General features: G+C 39.5%; 1 non-coding gene across 1 annotated transcript; it reads left to right on the forward strand.

Moving 5' to 3' along the window:
• Positions 1–16,958: 16,958 nt before the first annotated feature.
• Positions 16,959–17,062, forward strand: LOC148575974 (small nucleolar RNA R71). Its single transcript, XR_015904680.1, has one exon. It is a non-coding gene; the product is annotated as a small nucleolar RNA R71 (small nucleolar RNA).
• Positions 17,063–22,038: the final 4,976 nt, after the last annotated feature.

A 22,038-nucleotide genomic window follows, 5' to 3' on the forward strand; every position in this document is an offset into this window, starting at 1 on the left:
GCACGCGTGACCGACGCGCACGCATGACGGATGCTACGTGCAGAAAATTGCAGAAGTCGCCCTCAGCAATTTTTGGGCCCTTTTTCGGCCCGAATCCAAGCCCAGAAACACAGAATAGAGGCTGGAGAATGAAGGAATCAAATCATTCATTCATCATTAATTCATTATTGATAATTTTTAGGTTTTCAGATGTAGTTTTCTAGGGAGAGAGGTTCTCTCCTCTCTCTTAGGTTTTAGAATTAGGATTTCTCGTAATTTATGGTTATTTCTTCATTCCAGGTTCAATGTTCCTTTGATTTATGTTTCTCTTCTACTTTTATTCATTCTATTACTTTAGTTGATTACTTATTTTGCCAAATTGGTTTAAGGATTCCTATATTTAATTTGATTTTCTATTTAATACAATTCGAGGTATTTCAAATTTAAGATTGCTTTCTTTTATTTATGTTATTGATGTTTTCAATTTAAGGCATTTTTATTCGAGTATATTTTTCCTCTTTTGGCTATGGTTGAGTAATTGGTGACACTTGAGTTATCAAACTCAGCTGTTAATTGAAAATTGAAATTTGCTGATTGATTTGGATCCCTCTAAAGCTAGTCTTTCCACAGGAGTTGATTAGGACTTGAGGAATCAAATTGATTAGTCCACTTGACTTTCCTTTATTTAGTAAGGGTTAACTAAGTGGGAGCAATAACAATTCTCATCACACCTGATAAGGATTACTAGGATGGGATTTTCACTTCTCATACCTTGCCAAGAGTTTTTCTAGTTATTAATTTACTTTAATTATTGCCAATTTAATTTTCTGTTCCTTATTTCAAAAACCCAAAATTATACCTTTTTTCCATAACCAATAATAAATCATACTTTCCTGCAATTCCTTGAGAGACGACCCGAGGTTTGAATAGTTCGGTTATAAATTTTATTGGGTTTTGTTACTTGTGACAACCAAACTTTTGTACGAAAGGATTCTCTGTTGGTTTAGAAGATATACTTACAACGAGATTTTATCTATAACGAGATTTTATGCGTGTCCCCCATATTTTAGTCACCCTACGCGTAAGCGTCGGCGACGCGTACGCGTGGATCGCCAAATCGACGTCAATGGGTGATTTGGCCGAGAGTTGTGCTGCCTTGGTGCTGGTATTGTACGTTTAGCACAACCAGTGGTCACGCGTACGCGTGACCGACGCTTACGCATCACTAGGATTCTTGCTCACCCACGCGTAAGCGTGGGCGACGCTTACGCGTCGCCTCTTCTTTTGCACACCCACGTGTATGCGTGGGTGACGCTTACGCGTCGCTTCGCAGACTCCATTCTTCTCCTTTTCTCTCTCTTTTCTCTTTCTTTCTTCTTCCTTTCTTACTTTCTTCTTCTTCTTCATCTCTTTAACTTCTCATCCTTTTTCACTTTCATTCTATTTTAATTAATTTATTTGCATACTTTCATTCATTGTATTTTAATTTTGTGTATATTTTTATTTTCTTTTCTAAATTTATTATTTTTCCATTGGTGTAAATTTTCTTTTTCAACTGTTGTATCTTTTCTGGTATTATTTTGGTGCTTAGTAACTTGTTTTACACTGTTGGATGATATTATTTATTTGTCAAATGCCAATTTTTATGATACATATGTTCCTTTTGCATTGACATGAACTTACACTATCTTTCATTACCCACACTCCTCCCCTTTGTTGCAAATTTTGCACCACTGGTATGCCATGTGCTTCTATTGTTTTCTCACTTGCATGTTGTAGCTACCATGTAATTGAGACCCCCATTATTTGGCATTAACCCATCCATACTTTATTTATTTTCTTCTCTTTATTCCTGGGTTACTTTTCTTCTTTTTCCTCTTCTTTCAGGATGGCCACCGAGGAAGGGAAACAGAAAACATTTATATGGGGCAACAGACAAGTCCATCTACACAATCTTTGGAGAAAAGCATCAGTTGTAGCAGCCCGTTCACTTGCACTTCTTTGCATGCACCGAGGACGGTGCAATCTTTAAGTGTGGGGAGGTCGATATCGATCTCCATGGGTTTGTTATTTTCTTCTCAACACCAATATTTTACTTTATTTGTTAGTTCATTGTTGCATTTGCATGTTTGATTGCATGTTTGTTTGATTTTATGTATTTAGCTACTACTTGGTTAAATTAATGAGTTTCTTTTTCAAAACCTTTTTATAGTATTTCACTAATTTAAAATTAAAACTTTTAATTTGTGTTAAACTTGTTTGAAGACTGTAAATTGGAACATAAATTATAGCAAAGAACATACAACCTGTAAGATTTGAGCTTAATTATATGGTTACATTATTTAACCATAATATTTTATTCTTGTGTGTTTTCTTTCCTATGATTGCAATCTTTACTTTGTTCCAGTCTATATGTCCAATGTTTAATGTGTTATATGCATGCATATGAATGAGGCCATTGTTTTATTAGCTCACTTATCCCAAATAGCCTACCATTTTATGTCACTTTTGTTAGCCACTTTGAGCCTTTTAATCCCATTTATTCTATATTTTATCACATCACTAGCCTTAAGCAGAAAAACAAATTAAATACCCCAATTGAATCTTTGGTTAGCTTAAGATAGAGATTGTGTATCAATCAAGTGTGGGAAAACTGTGGAAACATGGGTTAATAGGGAATGTTTCTATTTCATTTAAATATTGGAAATTTGGGTACCTACTCATGTGAAACCAGAAAAAAATTAAAAATCCATGTGCATTGATAAGTTATGTTTGCTTTTAAAAAAAATCCAAAAATATTCAATAATTAAATAAATAAATAAGGAGACAAAATTACTCCAATGTTAAGCTAATAAAAAAATTAATGCATATGTGATAAAAAATTAAAAGAAATATTTGGTACAAGAGTATGTGAAATATACAAAAGTGGGAATTTTGGGTAGCTAGGCATGATTTTAGAATTATATAGAGAGAGTGTGTGTGTTAGGTGAAAGCTTAGGTTAGTCAAAGATTCATATTTCAGCTCACTTGACCATACATATATCCTCACCCTTACCTTAGCCCCATTACAACCTTGAAAAGACCTCATGATGTTTGCATTGGTACATTAAATATTTGTTGATTGGTTAGATGAAGAACAAAGTTTAGAAAGCATGATTAGAGAAGAGTAGAGTGATTAACCCTAGACACTTGAGAGATTAGAGTGCATATACACTACCAGTGAGGGTTCAATGCTTGATTCTATGTTCCCTGCTTTCATGAGCTATCTTCTTACAAGCTTACTTGTCTTTTATTGTATAATTTGAATTAGTGAAATCTGATTTATGTTTGTCTTGAAGAGCTTGTTTACTTTTAACCAAGTAGGTAGAAGTATTTTTGCATTTAGTTGCATTCATATAGATAGGTTGCATTTCATAAGTTTTACCATTCCCCTTCACTCTCTTATAGCTTCTCTTCAGCTTAGCATGAGGACATGCTATTGTTTAAGTGTGGGGAGGTTGATAAACCACTATTTTATGATTTATCTTGTGCTTAATTGAGTGTTTTTATCAATTCTTCAACCACTTATTCATAAGATTTGCATGGTTTTACAATTCCTTCCTTATTCTATGATACATGTGAAACATGTTTCCTATTCCTTAAAAATATTAATTTTAATTATCCTTTATTATCATTCGATGCCGTGATCTGTGTGTTAAGTATTTTCAGGCTTCATAGGGCAGGAATGGCTTAGAGGACAGAAAGGAAACACGCAAAAAATAGAAGGAACGCACAAAATGGAGTTTTGAAGAAAATGCGCAGCGACGCGCATGCATAGATGACGGGGACGTGTGCCTAGTGTAAAATGCAAGCGACGCGCAGGCATGGACGACGCGGAAGCGTGCCTGGTGCAGAGCACAAATGGCGCATACACGTGGCAAGGAAAATCTCCAATGACGCGCACGCATGACGGACGCTACGTGCAGAAAAATGCAAAAGTCGCCCTCAATGATTTCTGGGCCCTTTTTCGGCCCGAATCCAAGCCCAGAAACACATAATAGAGGCTGGAGAATGAGGAAATCAAATCATTCATTCATCATTAATTCATTATTGACAATTTTTAGGTTTTCAGATGTTGTTTTCTAGAGAGAGAGGTTCTCTCCTCTCTCTTAGGTTTTAGAATTAGGATATCTCGTAGTTTATGGTTATTTCTTCATTCCAGGTTCAATGTTCCTTTGATTTATGTTTCTCTTCTACTTTTATTCATTCTATTACTTTAGTTGATTACTTATGTTGCCAAATTGGTTTATGGATTCCTATGTTTAATTTGATTTATATTTAATACAATTCGAGGTATTTCAGATTTAAGATTGCTTCCTTTTATTTATGTTATTGATGTTTTCAATTTAAGGCATTTTTATTCGAGTAGATTTTTCCCCTTTTGGCTATGGTTAGGTAATTGGTGACACTTGAGTTGTCAAACTCAACTGTTGATTGAAAATTGGAATTTACTAATTGATTTGGATCCCTCTAAAGCTAGTCTTTCCACAGGAGTTGACTAGGACTTGAGGAATCAAATTGATTAGTCCACTTAACTTTCCTTTATTTAGTAAGGGTTAACTAAGTGGGAGCAATAAAAATTCTCATCACACCTAATAAGGATAACTAGGATGGGATTTCCAGTTCTCATACCTTGCCAAGAGTTTTTCTAGTTATTAATTTACTTTAATTGTTGCCAGTTTAATTTCCTGTTCCCTATTTCAAAAACCCAAAATTATACCTTTTTTCCATAACCAATAATAAATCATACTTTTCTGCAATTCCTTGAGAGACGACCCGAGGTTTGAATACTTCGGTTAAAAATTTTATTGGGTTTTGTTACTTGTGACAACCAAACTTTTGTACGAAAGGATTCTCTATTGGTTTAGAAGCTATACTTACAACGAGATTTTATCTGTAAAATTCTTTACTAGCAAGAATCTAGTTCGTCAGTGCAACTTTGATAAGGGAGTTCTATGCAAATGCAGTAAGGAAAAGCAAAACCAGCCTCCCCTACAAAAGTTTTGTTAGGGGAGTTGAAATAGACTTCAGCCCGGTAACAATCATGAGGGTTTTACAAATAAGAACAATCCCTTTCAGAGAGCCCAGCTTTGACAAAAGAATAAAGGGCGAGAATGACCCTGATGAGCTAGTAAATGGTATATGTCTGGAAGGTAAAGACTGGGAAAGAGATTTAAATGGGGATCCAAGCTACTTGAAGAGAATTGATCTCTCACCTTAGGGCAAGGGTTGGTACGAAATATGAGAAGATCAATACTCTCCACTGGAAATACTTCAGAAGTTATAGTGAAGAGAGCAATCATGGTGCACTGCATACTCAAAGGGGGAGAAATAAATGTCCCACAACTTATAGCAGACAGCATCCAAGAGATGGCTGAGGACAGCAGCAAATCAAGCAGACTTGGTCACTCAAGTACCATAGTGCGGCTGTGCAATAGAGCAGGGGTACTTTTTGAGGATGCAGACACAGACTGGGTAAAGGAAGGCAGGGCAATCACCAAGCAGAGGATGGAAGGTGCTACTGACACTCAGAGGGAGAGAAGACCTCAAGGAAGAAGGAAGAGACCACAAATGAAAGAGGGACAAGCTTCTAGCACAATGGATTTAAGCCAAATTCAGAGTGCCATTGAAGAAATGTCTCGGCAATATATGAGGGCTCAGGAACAACAACAAGAGCAATACATGAGGGCTCAAGAGTAGCAAGAGAACTGGCAACTGAAGATGATGGAGCAACAAGAAATTTTCCAGCTGAAGATGATGGATCAGCAGAGAGAATTCCAAGCAAGATTTTTGGAGTAGCAAAGGGAACAATCTGGTCAATCTCAGGAATCATTCAACAAATTGTTTCAACAACAAGCTGATCAAGAGAAGATCATCCAAAATCTTTTTCAATGGAAGAACATATATCACACAACTGGGGAAGCTAGGCAGCTAGACAGGATGGAGTATGATATAGATACTCAAGCAAAGCTAAACTACATAGTCTGTGGCATGCTAGTGATAAACCGAGAGATCAAACCATTTTACCAGTGCCCCAAATTAGGAGAAAATCAAAGATCAAGAGCCAAAAGAAATGTGGAAAGAACGGAGAAAAGATTGAAAGATGCTGGACTCTGGGATCAAATAGACCATTCTTGGGATCAAATGTACCCTCCTGAAGAACAACAAGAAATAAAAAAGAGGAAGAAGCAGGAGCCAAAGAAGAAAGGAGAGTCGAGCACAGGAAAAGAGCACAAAAATTAGAGGTGGTGGAGTCCCTTTCATAGCTTTAAACAAATAAGGAAGACGCATATCTGAAATATGATATGCCTTCTAAGTTTATATGTTCTGCACTTTTATGTTTTTGAATAAGTTTTCATGTTCTGCATTATTATGATAGTTTGCTTGTGCATCACTCCTGCTTAAATTCATGTCTTTGTCTCATGCTTGAATAAAAGAAAATGTTGAAACAGAAAGTGAAATTGTCCAATTTGATAGGAATGAGAATAAGTTCAGTGGTGGTATGTGCTAGATTGTTCAAGTAAGCTCACTAATAAAGAAGAAGGGTGGAGTGTTCTTTTTAAGTATGAACTTAGGACTGTCTGTGAAATCTTGGTAAATAAAGATCCTTGAAAAAAGAAAGAGTAAGAAGGAAAGGAAGAAAAGCCAAGAATTGGCAACAAAAAAAATGAAAGAAACAAATAATAAAGCTAGACACCAATGGCTTGGACCTTAAGATACATGCCTGTGGTGCTATTGTACTGGGATCTGCTTGGATGAATAGGTTCTAAGGAGTGTTTCAACACTTGGTAACTTGCATTAACTGACCCAGGATTATCAACTGAAAGTCCACTATCAAGAGCAACCTAGTTACAAAGCATTTAGTAACCTAAAGAGGTGCTGGGCACCAATGTTCTTAAGATGAATTATGAGCCAAGTGTCTGTGGTGTGTATGTGTTGATTGAAAAACAAAGCTAAAAAGCTGCTGCAACACATAACACTTAGCTGCAAATAAAAGTGTAAGCCTCTCAGCAAAAGAAAAACAAAAAAAATTAAACATCAAGGATCAATAAATAAAGGTTTCACAGCAGCACCTTGGTTAGCACTTAAAGGATATCTCAAACCTGAAAACTAATAAAAGTAGAGCTTCAATTACAGTCTGCATGAAATGCCATGAACCTAGACTGAGTGCTTTCAAATAAGGACAAACATGCTTTTCTATTTTCTTTCATTTTTCTCATGTTCTACTGCTTGCTTGGGGACAAGCAAGATTTAAGTTTGGTGTTGTGATGACAAGTCATTTTAGGCTAGTTTTACTAGCAAATTTTACTTGTTTTCATTAGGTTTCATGCACTTCTTAGGCAATAAGTAAGTGTTTGAGTGAGAATTTCATGCTTGTCTTAATTCAATCAAACATTGTTAATTTTGTGCATTATCATGAGATTTATGCAAGAATTATGTGATTATTATGAATGATGCAAAATTTTATGATTTTGGCAAGGCTTTAATTGCATGTTTGATTGATGACAGATGAAAAGATGAAGGAAAGAGACAGGGGAGAAGAACGTTATGCTCATTGAAGAACGCTACGTTCTCTTGCACCATAATCTTTGGCGCTACGCTCACTTTCAAAGAGCGCTACGCTCTTCAGCGACGCGTGCGGGTATGTGACGCGCACGCATAGAAAAGAAATTTTTGAAGATCCATGCGTACGCATGCATGATGCGTACGCGTGGGTGTGACCTACGCTCTTCAGCAAAAGAGCACTACGCTCTCTTCCAACGAGCGCCTGCGACACTTTCAAAATTGAGTTTGAAGATTTGCCATCGACGCCCACGCTTGCATGACGCGTACGCGTGGGTGTGACATTGGTGATGGGTTGCACAAACGCATGTATGATGATGCAGCGTGGATGTGATGTTTTATAGGCCACGCGTATGCGTGAGTGATGCGTACGCGTGGGGTAGCATTCTTGGCGGGAGTGCTACGCTCTCAAACAGAGTGCTACCAAGGGACGCGTTGGCGTGGGTGTACGCGTATGCTTGATATGCCAAAATGCTCACCGACGCACACGCGTGGGCGACGCGTACGCGTTGGTGAACGAGCGCTACATTGATTTCAAGAGCGCTACGTTCTCCTGGGAAGCACCCCCACCGTACCAACTGAAGACCCATTCTGACTTGCTTCAACAAGGGCCAAAAAGCCCAACCCATGTACTTGAAGACTGAATTGGAAAGTGTATAAATAGAGGAGAATTTGATTTATTAAGGAGAGATAGCTAGCAGATCGGGAAGGCTAGAGAGTGAGGGACCCAAATTGGGAAACTCTGCACTAAATTTCATTTTAATTTCCTTCTATTCTTCATGTTCTGTAATTTTTCTTTTTCTGTTTTATACTAGAGCAATGATGAACTAAACTCCAATTTCATTAGGGGGAGGAGCTCTATTGTAATTCCAATGAATTAATGAAATTCTTCTTCTTCTCAATTCAATTGTGTAGCTATAGGATATCTTCTATTTTGATTGTGAATTATTCACTCCGGAAGGGGGTTTAATTCAATTGAATGTAGGTGTGAGCCTTGGAAGGGGAATCACTTACATCAGAACTAGAGCTCTATCATTCACTACTCTCTTGATCAACACTATTCAGGAGGAATTGAGATCTTGAGAGTTAGTGTGGCTTATGGATGAGAGACATGCACTTAACCTCTTCTCATGACAATTGGATCAAGGAATTGGCAAGATTGATTGTGATTAGAGAGATTGGATTACCAAAGAATTGGGATCCAATCAATTTTAATCTGCCATAGATCTACCCATATGATTGAGAAAAGAGTTGAGACCCATTTGATTCATGAAGGATTATGATATCTCCAATCCCTGATGAATCACTTTCTTTGAGTTTCTCGATTCTAGATCTCTCTGCTTTCACTTTAATTTACACTTGTTCATTGCTATTCTGAGTCCCAGCACCCAATTCCCTTTATAATTCATGCAATTTAAGTTTCCTTGCTGATGCACAGAAAACTTGTCTCACAACAAATCTCCCTTCGACAAGTGTACCGAATTTGTCGTCAAGTAAAAACTCACAATAGAGTGAGGTCGAATCCCACAGGGATTGATTGATCAAGCAACTTTAATTAGAAGAATGTTCTAGTTGACCGAATCCAGAATTTGGGTTGAGAGTTGCAGAAAATAAAATGGCGGGAATGTAAATAACAGAAAAGTAAATGCTAGAATTAAAGGACTGGGAGCAAATGACTGAAAGTAAATTGCAGAATTGTAAATGGGAATGGGAGATTTGCTCATAAAAGTAAATGGCAGAAATTAAAGAGAATGGGTAAGATCAGAGATGGGGAGTTCATTGGGCTTAGGAGATGTTGCAATTCTCCGGATCAAGTTCATTTTCATCTCTTCCTCAATCAATGCACTCATTGATCTCCTTGGCAATCTTAAGTGATTGAATTACAATTTCTTGCAATTCAATCTCTCAAATCTTGCTCAATAGCCAATTCCTTGGTCAATTGCTCATGAGAAGAGATGAAGTATGGTCACTGATTATACCACATGCATTTCCCAAATCAAGTATTGAGAGGGTTATAGTCACATACCCATCCAAACCCAATTTGGTCCAGCATGAGAAAGCATTTCTAGCTTGATCTCTTCATTCCTCTTTCAAGGTTCAAAAGAGATCCAAGTTTGAATAGCTTCTTTTCCAAGATAACTACTCAATTGGATGAAGATCGAAAGCTTTCAAGTAAAATCAAGAGAAAAGATAGAAGAAGAATAATGAAAATTAGTATTGATCCATCAAATTACAACAGAGCTCCCTAACCCAATGAAAGGGGTTTAGTTGTTCATAGCTCTAGAAAATGAAAACAAAGATGGAGAATACATCATAAAACTAGAAAATGCAGAGAAAGTAAAATACAGAGAGTAGTTCTCTTTTTCCAGCCTCCAGAACTCCTTTTACAATTCAAAGCTACTCCTATATATACTACTCTTCTCAGCTTCTAGTTTACTCTTCAAGTCTTGGGCCTTTGGATCTTGAGTTTGAAGCAGTTCTTTTCTTCATTTGGGCTTGGCTTTACTTGCAGAGAGAAAGTGCTAAGTGGGCAGAGACTTCAGCTCAGGGCGTTAGGGGTGTTAACATTTAGTGAAAGTATAAGTTCGAGAACGTTAGTGACACTTAACATTTTCACTAACGTTCCAATGTACCCATTTGCCTCACGTTAGAGCCCACGTTAACTATGTTAACGTGGCTTCTAACGTGGCCTTGCCAAACTTCGAGAACGTTAGTGACACTCAACATTGTCACTAACGTTCCAGTGTGCCCCTTTTTGCTTCACGTTAAAGCTCCACGTTAACTAGGTTAACGTGGCTTCTAACGTGGCCTTGCCAACCTTCGAGAACGTTAGTGACACTCAACATTGTCACTAACGTTCCAATGTGCCCCTAGATCTCACGTTAGAGTCCACGTTAACTAGGTTAACGTGGCTTCTAACGTGGCCATTCTTAGCCATCCCAACGTTAGTGACAATGTTGAGTGTCACTAACGTTGGCTCATCATTCATTCCTCATCGTTAGCTTCCACGTTAACTAAGTTAACGTGGAAGTTAACGTGGCTCCTTGGGGGGTTGTGTGGTTGCTTCTAACGTTAGTGACAATGTTGAGTGTCACTAACGTTGGCGACAACTCTCACTTCTTACGTTAGCTCCCACGTTAACCAAGTTAACGTGGGAGTTAACGTGGTGTGTTGCATCCTTAGGCCAACGTTAGTGACAATGTTGAATGTCACTAATGTTGGCTTCTCTTCCCCCTTTAACGTTAGAGGCCACGTTAACTAGGTTAACGTGGGCTCTAACGTGGCCACTCATGAGTGTTTGCCAACGTTAGTGACAATGTTAAGTGTCACTAACGTTGGCTCAACTTCCCTTTTCCACGTTAGAGTTCACGTTAACTTAGTTAACGTGACTCTTAACGTGGGCAATGATAGCTATGAGAGTGTCATTGGCAATCACTTTTCTCATTAACCTTGCAAGTTTCCTCCCTTTCCTTGCTTCCTTTGGTCCTGAAATCAAGCAATAGAGTGCATCAAAGTTCTAGTCTAAGTCATGGGCAATGCAACATACAATTTGTCACTAAACTTATGCAAAATCCTCATGAAATAATGTAAAATGCACAATGTATGCTTGAGTCAAGGTGTAAGTGAATATCTACCCAAAACTAGCTTATTTCCTAAGGAAATGCATGAAACTAACCTAAAAACAGTAAAGAAAAGGTCAGTGAAACTGGCCAGGATGCCCTGGCATCACAACACCAAACTTAAAGCTTGCTTGTCCCTAAGCAAGTACTGGAACAAGAGAATGATGAATGGAATATCCAGAGGAGTGAGTCATTCTTGTGGAAGTCATGTTACTGATTTTATGGTGGTTTCATGCATAGCAACTTAGGTTCATTCCATTACTGACTTTCAGACCTTTATCATGTCCCTAAACATTTACTTTGTTTATATCCCATGAGACTTTTATTCATTGATCCTTTTATTGTTATTTCAAGGGTTATTTGTGTTATTTAGGCTAAGTGCTCTGTAAGGGGGCAACTCTTTAAGATAAGTTTTCAGCCAACACTCCCGAACCAGTTGGTTCAAGGTGCTAGGTATTGAAGCACCCCTAAGGACTTACTCCCTCAAGTCTCTCCCCCATACATACACACCACAGGCATATAGTTTGTTTATTTTCTTTTCTTGAGACCTTGGTGTCCAGCACCTCTTTGGGTTACTAAATGCTCTGTAGTGAGGGTTACTCTTGATAATGGATTTTCAGCTGATAATTCCGGGTTAGTTAACCCAAGTTACCAAGTGATAAAGCACCCCTGAGAGCTTATTCATCCAAGTAGATCCCTCACACAGGAGCACCACAGACACTTGTCTCAAGGTCCAAACCATTGGTGCCTAGCCTTATTGCTTACTCTTTTTCTTTTGTTTTTCACTTCCATTATCCTTTCCCTTTTCTCTTATTATGATCTTGTCATATGCTTAGTCTCATGGGTATATCCAAAGTCAAGTACTTAGGATAGATAGTTGTCCTCCTAACCTTGTGGTTGAACCAACTTAGCTAACTTATGACTACCCCAAAGATTCATGAATGCACTTCCACAATATGAACTCCACTCTGGTCTTTTAAAAACATAAACCTTCTCTTCTTCATTTGATTCAAAAGGAACAAGCATACAAGTAAGTTAAGTAAGGATGCAGCGACATAAAGACTAGCACACATAGACCTATTCAATACCACAAACTTAAAAGACATGATTGAAAAAGGTTTAACATAACATGGAAGCAAGTTCTATTTCATACAAGATCTTCCTTATTTTAAGACATAGAGAAAGATGGAACAAAGAAGGAACTCCACCACCTTTTACTGTTGTGAATGTCCATGCTCTTTTCCTTGCTTGTCCTCCTTGTTTCCTCTTGCATTTCCTCGCATCCGTGCCAATCTTGCTTGCTTCCAATCCTCAAGTGCATTCCTCACTGACTCATGACTCTCTTCCACCCTTTGTCTTTCCTTTCGTGCTAATTCATCCTTCATTTCGTCATACTTGGCTATTCCTGGATGCAATACTGGCAGCTTTCCCACTAAGTAGCCGAGCCTGGCTTGAGTGTTTATATGATGTCCTATTTGGCTCATGTAAACTCCTTCTGCGAATGCCCTTTGCTCGTCCAATAGTTCTGCCTGTTTTATTTGTCTTCGATGCATCTCATGTATGTGTGCCCCTTGATGTTCTTGGATGTTGATTAGCCTCTGGGTGGATTCTTGTTGCTCGTTTTGCCTTTGTTCCATCCTGTTGAATGCTTCTCCCCATTGTTGTCCTTGGCTTAGTTGCTGTTCCATCATTTGCCTTTGCCACTCACCTTGCTGAGTCATCCATCTTGAAAGTGTTTCCTCTTGCTGCCCCATCATCTGTAGTTGAAGCTCTTTCTGTGCTCCTTGGCTTTCCAAATATTGTCTAGATAAGCCATCAATGGCCTCCTGCAATTGGTGCATGTCCAAGGTCTGTTGTGCTTGACCCTCTGAGACTTGGCCTTCCACTACTTGAGGGGCTGTCCTCTTCCTTTGCTTCCGTTGAGGCAGGGGGGATGCTGCAGCGTTCATCCTTTGGACCGTTATTGGAATGCCTTCCTTTATCCAAACGGGGTCCTCATCTTCAAAAACCACCCTAGCTTTCTTGCATATTCGGTAAATAGTGCTGGGGTAACCTAATGTTCCTCTTAAGTCGCTTTTCTCTGCCATCTTTCTAATGCCTTGAGCTATGATCTCATGAACTTTGATTTCTCCTCCCTTGAGTATACAATGCACCATTGTTGCTCTCTCGAGATTCACCTCCGAGTTGTTTGCAGCTGGGAGAATAGACTTCCTCACTAGCTCGAACCACCCTTTAGCTTCAGAAGTGAGGTCTGTTCTCTTAATGAACTTTGGTTTATTTCTTGCACCCCTTTCCCAGTCAGCTCCTGGTACACAAAGGTCTCATAAAAGCTGGTCATAATTGGGGTTGTTGTCCAATCTTGAGTGGTAACTTTCTTCTTCAAACGGTATAGACCATAGCTTCAATGCCCTCATTACACTCATGGGACCAAAATCCACCATTGTTCCTCTCACAAAGCTTGTATATGACTCATCTTTCTTATCATATCTGACTGCATTTGCATAAAATTCTCTTATGAGATTTGCATTCACCTTAGTGACCAGGTCAGTGAGGAGCTCCCATCTTCTCCTTTCTACCTTCTCTGTGATTTCGGGGCATTCAGTCTTCTTAACTTGAAACCCCAGCTCATAGATGATTTCCTTATCAACCATCCACCCGTATTGCAATGCATGATGCAAGCTTCTAAATCTCTTCTCATCATATGGGTGTTCTTCCATGGGTTCCTTTCCCTCCCTTCTCTTAGAACTTGAAGATGCCATGAATGATGATTAATATGTGAAGGTGGTAAGGTTATGGAGACTTTTGGTTGTTTAGGGTTTTATGGCAATGAAGAGAGTGAGAGGAGGAACGTTTATAATCAGATAGGGGGTGTATTGTACCGAAATGAAGAGTGGTGAAGGGTTTGTGATGACAATGAAGGGTGGTACGGACAAGGGTCGTTTATATAAAGAGGTTGTGAGAGAATGGAGGGTGTAGATTGATGAAGTGGTCACTTGATGGACGGTTAGGGTTATGCATGGCTAGAAGACAAGGATCATCACTTTATGATGGGGATTGCTCGGTCTTCTAGGGGTTCCATTTTTTCCAATGTTGCATGGAAATATTTTCCAATGTATTCCCTCTTTAGAACAAGTGTGTAACCCCTCCTCTTGTGGTGTCCGAACCTTCTTTGTTTGGTTGTCCAATCTATCCCTTTTTATGCTCCTTTTCCTTTCCTATAAAGATTTAAAATAAGGAAATTAATATCATAAAAAAAATTCAAACTCTACGGCTAGAATACAAGGGAAGAAAGGATTTGATTGTTTATTTATGAATTCCAACTAACTAACTAACTATTGGTGGGTCCTTATATGCATTTTGGTGGCACCATGGGGTGACACCAAACTTAGTTTGAAGCAATGTGATGAAAAGTTTTGTTCAAAGCTCCCAAGACTAGCATGCATCTTGGTTTGCTTTGAACACCAAACTTGTTCTTCACTATATACTGCATGATAAAGATTTCACCAAATGTTTGTCAAGTTTGGGTTGAAATTCATAAACATTGATTTGTTCATTATTTTAAAAACATATAAAACATGGGTTGTCTCCCATGAAGCGCTTCTTTAGCGTCACTAGCTTGATGTTTTTCCTTCATCAGGGTGGTTGGTAGTGCTTAAAGTCCTCCCCTCTTGCTGTGGACTTGTATCCATTGGTTGGATCAATGATCTCCACATGTTCCAGGGAAAGAACTCTGTTGATAGTGAAGACCTTAGGTAACTGAGATGATACAGTAGGGAGATTAGGGGGAATATCTGGGAAGTAAGCTGAGACAACTCTATCCCCTGGAGAGAAATCTTCCGTAGGGATCTTCTTGTTCCTCCATCTCCTTGGTACCTTCTTCTTTGTTTCTTTTAAGGTTGCCTTCCCCTTGGTGACCTTTTTTTTCCAAGGAGTTGTGATGTTGTCTTCACATGCCTCTAGAGGTTTAGGTTCCTCCAACTTTTCTTTGAGCTGTGGCAATTGCTGTTTTCCTTGTTTATCAATTGAGGGGTTTCAGAATGAACTGGCTGTGCTTCAGTGCTTGTCTCCTCCTTCAGTGTTTCCTTATCGTTTGTGCTTAGTTCCTTGTCCTCTTGATCTGTTTCTTGTGAGAGTTTGAAGACATTGAAGCTGAGTCGTTCATCATGGATTCTCAATATTAGCTCCCCTTTCTCTACATCGATAAGTGCTCTGGCCGTAGCTAGGAATGGTCTTCCCAATATGATTGGGTGAGTGTGACTCTCTTCCATGTCCAGAATGACAAAGTCTGTTGGGAGAAAGTATTTCCCAACCTTTAGCAACACATTTTCCACCACTCCTATTGCTTGCTTTTGAGTTTTGTCAGCCAGTCTGATGATTACATCTGTGGGCATTATCTCATTAATCTGCAGCCTCTTCACCAGGGATAAAGGCAGTAAGTTGATGCTGGCCCCCAAATCACATAGTGCTCTATCGAACATAGTTTCACCTATGGCACAAGGGATGTGAAAACTCCCTGGGTCTCTTCTTTTTGTAGGCAGCTCAGGTTGAATAAGGGCACTACATTCCTTGTTCATCACTATAGTCTGGCCTCCTTTGAGTGAGCTTTTCCTGGAAAGAAGTTCCTTCATATACTTGATGAATGTAGGCATTTGTTGAATTGCCTTGATGAATGGTATGTTTACATGCAGAGATGCAAACAAGTCTAGGAACCTTGAGTATATTCTCTTTCCCACAGCACCATTGAGCAATTGAGGGAAGGGAGCATAGAGCTTCAGCAACTCTTGTTGTGAAATTTCTAGTCCTTGGTGATTTCTATCCTCCTCTTTTGTTGAGTTGTCTTCAGGTTGTTTGCAAAGTTTGCCTTGCTTGTCTTCAGTCTCTTGATCACTCGTAGTGACCATTTTGCAATCTTCCCATTTTACTTTCTTTGCTTCTCCCTTGGGGTTTTTCTCCGTGTCACTTGGGAAGCTATCGGTGGGTTTGGGAATCTTCTCAGCTAAATATCCCACCTGGAATTCCAGCTTCCTAATGGTCTCTCCCTGGTTCTTAATATTGGCTCGCACTTCCTCTTTGAACACCTTATTTTCTTGAATCTCTTGGCATATTCCTTCAAGTAGGGCTTCAATCTTAGAGAGCTTGTCATCAATTGATGGGTGATTCGGAGCAGATGTGTTATTTTGGTTTTGATAAGCATATGAAGAAGTGTTGTTGTGGGGGTGTTGAGATGTCCTCTGTGTGAATTGCTGGTGAGCTGCATTGTTGTTGGAGTTGTAACGTCTCTGGTCTTGGTTTTGATCTTGCTCACCTCCCCACCCAAAATTTGGGTGGTTTCTCCATCCAGGGTTGTAGGTTTTGGAGTATGGATCATAGTTTTTCCTTGGTGAATTCCCAATGTAGTTGGCTTGCTCCTGACTCCCCTCTGCTTCTTCATTCACTCCTTCTTGGATTGTTGATGAAGTGGAGATTGCTGCTACTTAGTTCATCTCTATCTTCTTGGTGAGGTCAGCCAGCTGCTGGGTAATGAGCTTGTTTTGGGCCAACAGAGCATCTACATTGTTTAGCTCCATTACTCCTCTTGTGTTCCCTCTTTCGGAAGCATAGAAGTAGTCGTTCTCTGCTACTATTTCAATAACATCTATGGCTTCCTCAATGGTCTTCTTCTTGTTCAAAGATCCTCCAGATGAATGGTCGACGGCCTTCTTTGACTCATAAGAGAGCCTTTCATAGAAAATGTGCAGCTGCACCCATTCGTTGAACATGTCAGGTGGACACCTCCTTGTTAAGTCCTTGAACCTCTCCCATGCTTCATATAGAGTCTCACCATCTTGTTGCCTGAAAGTTTGGATCTCAGCTCTCAGCCTATTGATTCGTTGAGGAGGGTAAAATCTTGCTAAGAATTTGTTCATCACGTCTTCCCAAGTTGTCAAGCTTTCCCTTGGGAAAGATTCCAGCCATTTGGCTGCCTTGTCCCTGGGTGAGAATGGAAATAAGAGCAGCCTATAGGCGTCAGGATGAACACCATTAGACTTCACTGTGTCACATATTCTCAAGAAGGTGGTTAAATGTTGATTGGGGTCTTCTTGAACACTTCCTCCAAACGAACAGTTGTTCTGAACAAGGGTGATGAGCTGTGGTTTAAGTTCGAAGTTGTTGGCATGGATTGTTGGCTTTTGGATGCTACTTCCACAATTGCCTGGGTTTGGATTGATGTAAGAGTCCAAAACTCTTCTATCCTCCCCAGCATGATTTGCTTTACCTCCTCCCCCATGGTTGTGATCTTCTTCTTCATGATGGTTTTCCATGTTGTCTTCCATGTTTGTTTCAAAGAATTCCTCTTCTTCCTCAGCACCAACCACTTTCTTTCCTCTTGCCTCCCTCCTTAATCTAAGGAAGGTCCTCTCAGGTTCAGAATCGAAGGAAGTTGAAGCCCCGCTTCTTCTCCCTGTCATACAACCATCAAGTGCAAGCAAGAAAAGATAGGTGCAGAAAGTATTTGTGTCAGAATTACTGTTAGTTGTGGGTGATGCAATATGTCAAACAGTTAGTGGGTTAGCAAACAGAATTGAAAATAACAAAGAAGAACAAAAGAGTAGAGGGGGAAGGGAAGAAGTTTAACTAAAACAAAAAGTAAATCACTCAAACAGAAAATGAAATTCACAAAATAAAAATGCTCAATCTAGTGATCTTCCAATTTAATCATTGTTGATGCACAATCAATCCCCGGCAACGGCGCCATAAACTTGATGCACAGAAAACTTGTCTCACAACAAATCTCCCTTCGGCAAGTGTACCGAATTTGTCGTCAAGTAAAAACTCACAATAGAGTGAGGTCGAATCCCACAGGGATTGATTGATCAAGAAACTTTAATTAGAAGAATGTTCTAGTTGAGCGAATCCAGAATTTGGGTTGAGAGTTGCAGAAAATAAAATGGCGGAAATGTAAATAACAGAAAAGTAAATGCTAGAATTAAAGGACTGGGAGCAAATGACTGAAAGTAAATTGCAGAATTGTAAATGGGAATGGGAGATTTGCTCATAAAAGTAAATGGCAGAAATTAAAGAGAATGGGTAAGATCAGAGATGGGGAGTTCATTGGGCTTAGGAGATGTTGCAATTCTCCGGATCAAGTTCATTTTCATCTCTTCCTCAATCAATGCACTCATTGATCTCCTTGGCAATCTTAAGTGATTGAATTACAATTTCTTGCAATTCAATCTCTCAAATCTTGCTCAATAGCCAATTCCTTGGTCAATTGCTCATGAGAAGAGATGAAGTATGGTCACTGATTATACCACATGCATTTCCCAAATCAAGTATTGAGAGGGTTATAGTCACATACCCATCCAAACCCAATTTGGTCCAGCATGAGAAAGCATTTCTAGCTTGATCTCTTCATTCCTCTTTCAAGGTTCAAAAGAGATCCAAGTTTGAATAGCTTCTTTTCCAAGATAACTACTCAATTGGATGAAGATCAAAAGCTTTCAAGTAAAATCAAGAGAAAAGATAGAAGAAGAATAATGAAAATTAGTATTGATCCATCAAATTACAACAGAGCTCCCTAACCCAATGAAAGGGGTTTAGTTGTTCATAGCTCTAGAAAATGAAAACAAAGATGGAGAATACATCATAAAACTAGAAAATGCAGAGAAAGTAAAATACAGAGAGTAGTTCTCTTTTTCCAGCCTCCAGAACTCCTTTTACAATTCAAAGCTACTCCTATATATACTACTCTTCTCAGCTTCTAGTTTAATCTTCAAGTCTTGGGCCTTTGGATCTTGAGTTTGAAGCAGTTCTTTTCTTCATTTGGGCTTGGCTTTACTTGCAGAGAGAAAGTGCTAAGTGGGCAGAGACTTCAGCTCAGGGCGTTAGGGGTGTTAACATTTAGTGAAAGTATAAGTTCGAGAACGTTAGTGACACTTAACATTTTCACTAACGTTCCAATGTACCCATTTGCCTCACGTTAGAGCCCACGTTAACTATGTTAACGTGGCTTCTAACGTGGCCTTGCCAAACTTCGAGAACGTTAGTGACACTCAACATTGTCACTAACGTTCCAGTGTGCCCCTTTTTGCTTCACGTTAAAGCTCCACGTTAACTAGGTTAACGTGGCTTCTAACGTGGCCTTGCCAACCTTCGAGAACGTTAGTGACACTCAACATTGTCACTAACATTCCAATGTGCCCCTAGATCTCACGTTAGAGTCCACGTTAACTAGGTTAACGTGGCTTCTAACGTGGCCATTCTTAGCCATCCCAACGTTAGTGACAATGTTGAGTGTCACTAACGTTGGCTCATCATTCATTCCTCATCGTTAGCTTCCACGTTAACTAAGTTAACGTGGAAGTTAACGTGGCTCCTTGGGGGGTTGTGTGGTTGCTTCCAACGTTAGTGACAATGTTGAGTGTCACTAATGTTGGCGACAACTCTCACTTCTTACGTTAGCTCCCACGTTAACCAAGTTAATGTGGGAGTTAACGTGGTGTGTTGCATCCTTAGGCCAACGTTAGTGACAATGTTGAATGTCACTAATGTTGGCTTCTCTTCCCCCTTTAACGTTAGAGGCCACGTTAACTAGGTTAACGTGGGCTCTAACGTGGCCACTCATGAGTGTTTGCCAACGTTAGTGACAATGTTAAGTGTCACTAACGTTGGCTCAACTTCCCTTTTCCACGTTAGAGTTCACGTTAACTTAGTTAACGTGACTCTTAACGTGGGCAATGATAGCTATGAGAGTGTCATTGGCAATCACTTTTCTCATTAACCTTGCAAGTTTCCTCCCTTTCCTTGCTTCCTTTGGTCCTGAAATCAAGCAATAGAGTGCATTAAAGTTCTAGTCCAAGTCATGGGCAATGCAACATACAATTTGTCACTAAACTTATGCAAAATCCTCATGAAATAATGTAAAATGCACAATGTATGCTTGAGTGAAGGTGTAAGTGAATATCTACCCAAAACTAGCTTATTTCCTAAGGAAATGCATGAAACTAACCTAAAAACAGTAAAGAAAAAGTCAGTAAAACTGGCCAAGATGCCCTGGCATCACTTGCCATTTAAGTTTCTGCACTTTTACTTTCCTGCACTTTAAGATTCAGTTATTTACATTCCTTGCAATTTAAGATTCAGTCCTCTTAATTTCTTGCACTTTAAGTTTCAGTTATTTAAGCTTCTTGCCATTTACTTTTCAAGCTCTTTACATTCTACACTTTAGATTTCTTGCAATTTACTTTCTGTTAATCCAATTTCACTCAATTCATCAATATTAGCTTAACAAGACTAATCACCATACTAAAATTGCTTGATCCATCAATCCCTGTGGGATCGACCTCACTTTCGTGAGTTTTACTACTTGATGCGACCTGGTACACTTGCCGGTTAGTTTGTGTGAAATCGATTTTCCCTCATCAAGGTCTAACTATCATTTTGGAGTTGATGTGAAAGCACCTCAAGCACGATGACCACCACCACTGACCTCTTTAAATAAACCCATTTCCACATAATCCATTTCAGGTATCCCTCGAAACAAAGTTGTAAAAAATATAAAATTATTAATTTTATTCCATTCGCCTAACGGCCCAACCTAAAGTCCACGATCATTAACCACGTCACGAGGCACTAACATTGGTCCTAAAAGGCCGAAACCACGTGCACAGTAGGTGGTGTACAAGACTTGATCGCGGAATCTGACCCAAAGGCCCAACATATTTAGGCAAGAATCGATCAGGTTAAATCTCAAAACGCGACAAACCCGAATGCAAAGAACCTTGTCCAGTCTATGTATTCAACTGTAAGGTTATTGCTCAGCTCAGTCACCCAGTTGAACAAATTAATCTTTATCCGGTCGTACACTTTCACACAGTATCCTCTTTTGCACAGTCACCCTACCCACACGACCGCACCTTGCCTCTGTCCATTCTCCCCTTTGTCCTTCGTTCCTTTGCGGTGCCACTTCTACTTCGGCACCGTCGATGAGCTTTTTGCCACCGTTCGAGACATACGAACCACTCATCACCACTTTTTTCATTGACTTTTTGATACTTAATGCGTTAGCTACAACATTGCATGGGTCGATATGCACAGCGCCTAGTATCCATTGTTTATAGCTAGGACTACTAGGGTCCAACTATCGTTTTGGAGTTGACGTGAAAGCACGTCAAGCATGTTGACCACCACTATCAACCTCTTTATACAAACCTATTTACACACAATCCATTTCAGGTATCCCTCGACACAAAATTATAAAAAAATATAAAATTATTAAATTTATTAACTATAAAAACTTTATGTTTCTTCCTTCTTATTCCATTTGCTCAACGGCCCAAGCTCTAGTCCACGATCATTAACCACGTCACGAGGCACTAACATTGGTCCCAAAAGGCCGAAACCACGTGCATAGTAGGTGGTGTACAGGACTCAATCCCGGAATCTGGCCCAGAGGCCCGACATATTTAGGCTAGAATCGATCAGGTTAAATCTCGAAACGCGACAAATCCGAATGCAAAGAAACTTGTCCGATCTAAGTATTCAACAGGATGAAGGTTATTGATCATCTCAGTCGTCTGGTTGAACCAAATTATTCTTTATCCGGTCCCACACTTTCGCACAGCATCTTCTTTGGTACAACCACCCACCCACACGGCCGCACCTTGTCTCTCTCCATTCTCCCCTTGATCCTTCGTTCCTCTACGGCAGCCACTTCTACTTCAGCGCCGTCGATGAGCCTCTCACCACCGTTCGAGTCATACGAACCTCTCATCACTGCTTTTTTCATTGACTTTTTGATACTTAATGCGTTAGCTACAACATTGCATGGGTCGACATGTGTAGCGCCTAATATCCA

Source organism: Arachis ipaensis, chromosome B1 (genome assembly GCF_059453495.1).
Source record: "Arachis ipaensis isolate K30076 ecotype BB chromosome B1, ASM5945349v1, whole genome shotgun sequence".
Classification (NCBI taxonomy): domain Eukaryota; kingdom Viridiplantae; phylum Streptophyta; class Magnoliopsida; order Fabales; family Fabaceae; genus Arachis; species Arachis ipaensis.